This window comes from Lycium ferocissimum, chromosome 4 (genome assembly GCF_029784015.1).
Source record: "Lycium ferocissimum isolate CSIRO_LF1 chromosome 4, AGI_CSIRO_Lferr_CH_V1, whole genome shotgun sequence".
NCBI lineage: Eukaryota > Viridiplantae > Streptophyta > Magnoliopsida > Solanales > Solanaceae > Lycium > Lycium ferocissimum.
The window spans coordinates 30,084,543-30,089,774 of record NC_081345.1 but is presented as its reverse complement, the minus strand read 5'-3'; positions in this window follow the sequence as shown (position 1 = coordinate 30,089,774).

Sequence of the window (5,232 nt, the reverse complement as noted above, 5' to 3'; positions counted from 1 at the left end):
AACGTTACCTTTTCTTAATTGAATAGTGTTCCATCATCAGAATTTTTTTGTGGAAAATTTCATTCATCATCGTTGAAATATTTATGATGTATTATAAATATTGAGAGTATAAATTATTGAAAATAATGCCATATTGTGTCGAAAATAAAGGCAGCGTTTTGAGTCAAAGATCGAATTTAAATTCTTTTATTGGTCAACTGATAATTAAATTTTTAATCATACGGTATATATGAAGAACTAAATTGATTATTAAAGTTCATTTTGACGAATTTGGATTTTTCCTTGAATTTCATTTAAAGATAAGTGTAGATCACATATTTAACTAACATAAACCCTTTCCATATGAAATTTTGATAAAAAATTCATAACTACCAAAAGGAATCTATTTTATTAATAACTAAAGACAATATAAGCTAAAAATATCATTAAAATGCCAAAATGATTTGTAATTTGCGATCTTCTCCAAGTTGTAACTATTTTATGCACTAAATCATGAATGTTATTACTTGTGTCCCTTTGATATTTGCTAATTAAGAGGACTAATTCCCTCATTAGACTAGTCATACTTCGAAATTATATTATTTATTCCTTGGTTATAAGATAACTATAGATCAGATATCCCATCATCTCTAATACAAGAAGCATAGGATATCATACGTTTTTTCCCCATATAAGTGGGTGTTTTTTATTCAATTAATCCAATTATTTGATACTATCAATTCATACAAGACTAAAATATATTACATCCATATTTCCCCTAATGTCGATTGTATGCCAGCAGATCTAAAGTGTAGCTAAGCGATCCGTTGAACTTTAAGTTTACTAATGAACTTAATTGAGATCCTCCTCCAAGAAGTTTGACTACAATTATTACCCAAGGCTGTTTAAATTGTGAATGTTGTTTATCCCATGTTGGAAGATTGATACTCTTTCCGTCTTAAAATATTTGTCGTCTTTACTAAAAATACTTGTCTCAAAATATTTATCGTTTTATTTACCCAAGATAAAATTAAGTAGCTTTTTCACATTTTACCCATGTATTAATTATATCAATGGGCTAATTTTCCGAGTTCACAGATCAACAATTAAGAGGTTTCATCATTAATGAAGTAAATATTTATTGAGGAGAGAGAACAAGAAGACATATGTTAAGAGGGTAAAATAGTCAAAATGCCACCCTTGTAAATATTTTCTTAATTAGCGTGTAAATTAAAAATGCGATAAATATTTTGAGACGGAGAGAGTATTAACTATATGATTTTCTCCATGTAAGAGCAATCCTGACACCAAATTATGAAATTGTGCATAATGTGAACGACTTCATGTGTCACAAAATTTCAGGAGAATGTTATGCAACTATATAACTAACCTATGGAAGGTAATGGACGGAAAATTGACACTTTACCTTTGAGACTCTAATTAGAAGGAACATGTGCACTATGTGAAGATAGCTATATATACAAGGAGAAATAATCCATTTGCGTTATGCTATGAAGTTCTCTTTAATTTCTCAGGAATAATTTTCTTTAAATTAATCTAATTATAAGACCTAAAAACTTTAACAATTACGAACAATTATCAACAAAACATGATTAAAGTACCACTACATTAACACAGTAAAAAATGTGATACAGGTTAAATTTCTTTTACAACTTTATATATTGGTAAGTAAATCCGGACCTCTTGCAACTAGTATGAACATAAGATGAAAGGCTATATACTTACTATCTAATTATTTTTATTCTTTTGATTGAACTATATGAGGCACACAAGAGGTAAGGTGCATTATCTTTCTACCCTCCTCGGGCATATTTAATAATATCTTGGGTAGGTTGTTGTTGTTGTTTATAGAACTATATGAGACAACTAACTAAATTGAGTTGTTTGAAAGGTAAAACTTAAGGGAAGTTGTTTCTCAAGAATGGTTATAAAAGAATAAAATTTCTTTAATCTTTTTTCAGTGAGCCACATACACAAATCACACTATGATATTAACGATTCATCTTGTTGCTGAAAAAGACATCATATCAAATCCCCAAACGCGTATTTCTTTTTATGGGTGATTTTTAGTATCAATTGTTGCTATAAATATGAGTATAGGGATAGCCGGATAGGATAAGATTGTCTTGTTGGTTGATTTTTATTTTTTTTGTTTGATCGTTTTATCTTAAAGATTAAAGTTCAAACATTTCCCATCTTTTAATTTTGTTTTACTTCTAACTAAACTAGGAAAAATAAATGTAAAAGCAGCTAAAATCTATTAGGAATTTGTAATTCCGAATTACCATACTATGATAGAGAAGTGGTACCTCGGACATAAGCTAAAAATGCAACGAAGGTTAGCAATAACTTAATTTGAAGGAAAAAGATAGTATTTTAGGTAATTTTATATCTTCAATTTAATTTAACCAGTTATAATATATTATTTTTTCATTTATTTTAAGTTACCAATCAACATTATTAATTAATTAGAGTTACTTACAATTATTTTCTGTAATCTGATTGTCTAATTAATTCTTTTTACACCTTAAATACATAAATCTTAAATTCGAACTGAATTAAAACTGTTCTAGCACTAACCTTAAAATGACACTTAATTAAGGAGATGATTGCTTCAGTACCAAGAAACTATATAGCTCCAAAAATTCAACCGTCACACGGTGTGACTCATACCTAAAATACTTTCCTTAAAAAGTAACCAAAAACTTAACCTGATCATAGAATCGACCCACATATGGAACAATATAATTACTTACCCGATTTGGCTAATTTAAGGTAGAACTGTCCGGTCGTCCATAAAAAGAAAATTTTAGTCCACAATAGGCTATGTATCGGGACGTGAATAAGAACTTATGCGTTTTCAGTGTTTATAATTGATTAAATAATTTAACCTTACAAATCATTTAATCATGCTGATTACACAGACTTTATTTGCTTTAAGCGAGCCTAAAGATAGGGTGAGAATTATGAAGTTCTAATTTCGGAAAAGAAAATAATACAACACAATACAAGTTACAAATAATCTTTTCTTTTATTTTCTATATTAAATTAATTAAATTAGCAAAAAGAAAAGTAGCCCCCCTTGTATCTTTTCTCTTTTATTGTAATTTTTTTTTTTTTATACAGAAACTGAAATTATGTTACTACAAGGTTAAGACGCATCCATGTATACGGAGTAGTAATTAAAATGGGACATTATGGAGGGAGAGTGGAGACCTATAATTTCCTTGTAATTTTCTCATATGACGTAAAGTCATCCCAACTAATCGTCCAAACACATACGATGATGGATACTTTGGCTTGAAATAGTAATAGTGTGTTCATACAAGACTTCCCGAAGTGATGTTCCATTTGTTATGGATTTTTTTTTTTTTTGAATAAAAAATTAGAGTAAGAACATAGAGTAAAGGGTGGTCATGAGTTGAACACGTAAATTGAAAAATTATGCTAAATATGTATTATATATACAAGTCAAAATTTAATTTTTAGGGAAATTTCTCATACCGCCACCTCTAAGAAATAACAACATATTCGACCCTGGCCTATACCACTTCATAATCACAGAAAACTAAGTCCAAGGTTTTATAGTGTGTAATTACCCTATAAACCTAGCCTACATCATGAGGATAAATATCTAATTGATACATGGCAAAGCATTATTGGTCATGAAACAAGTACGACGTCCCTACATCAATCCCTTTCTGAAAGATCGCACGCGATTATTATATGACTTTCGCACTTCTTATTAATATACATCTAATCAAACATGTAAAAAGGTCTCATTAATTATTATTATATGAAGCAAAAACGGATTATAGGAGAAAAGATTAGGGTTTGAGCCTAATAAATGCGAACATACAATTTTGTTTGCAGATTTGTAAAGAGTATAGCTTTGATCCAGATTATGTAGTTTGTGTTTAAAAAAAAAAACTCACTTAATATGTATAAATTATACATCTATAACCTAATATAAGTTGCATTTTCTAAATTTTTGAACCCATAACCTAATATATGAGTATATATTTTCATTTTCAGGTCTGCATATCATTAGAAATGACAAAGAAATGGAATATATGACATGTTTGTCTTATATGCATGATGAAGACACATGGAATTTTGGTTTTTGAAAAATAGAAACAAAGAAATTAATAGTGCCTATATATATGGCCTTACGTTGGGAAGTGAAAACAGACATGCACATAGAGGGGTTAAGTTTGTTTTGATAGAGTACTATTAGAGAGTAGTGCGAAAATGAGGGTCATACTGGCTGTTACCGTAGCCAATTTGTATGCAGCAAGCCATTTGCGACCTGCTCTAGGATGGGGTCATCCATCATTAACTTACATGATTAGGGTATTACTTCTATGTTTTTACTTCTCAAATTTGTTTTGTTCTTTGCTTTATGTAATTAATCTAGAGCACGGAGTTATTCTCATAAACAATTGTTTCTTATGCTTATAAGTTAAATTTGTGGGAAATGAAACCACATGGAGTTTCTTCTTTCGAAAATGTTGGACAGATTTTTCATTGGCATATTTTTTGGTCTATGTATACTCCGATATGGTAAGAAATTAGAATAACATATATCAGTCTTGTTTCCCATCAAAGTAATGTTGGTATTATGTTTTAATATTGATAAACTTTTTCTTTTGCTGAATATTGTTAATATATATATATATATATATATATATATATATTTTTTTTTTTCGTAATTAATGACAATTAATCATATCTCCTAGATGACGTGTCATGGATGCCGTTGGGCAAGTATGCCTATACCCTTACGGGTTGGCACAACTATACGAAGGGGCACCCGACATTTTAATATCATCACATCAGTGAGTTTCATATTTTACTTCTATTAGTACATTATTAATTTATTTTCATTATTATTTTTGTCGCTTTTAATTATTTTTTTCTTCGATTTGTTATCTAGTGTGAACGGTGTGGCAACATTGGAACCGTGAAGATTTTGAGGACTATGGGATCACCTATAGTAAGAACAAATGTACCTATGCCAGTGATGTTACTAGAAGTAATGGGGCTGGCACTGGATTATAGTTTTGTGGAATTTGAATTCAACTGGACTGTTGTCTCGGGTTATGATAGGAGGTGGGTACCTCCCTTCATACTTATAAATGGCAGCCGTTCGTTACCAATGAATGAAGCTCTTTTGCATCCTGAAGATTACCCTCCTAGCGTGATTGATGTTGAAGGTTTTTATATGCTACC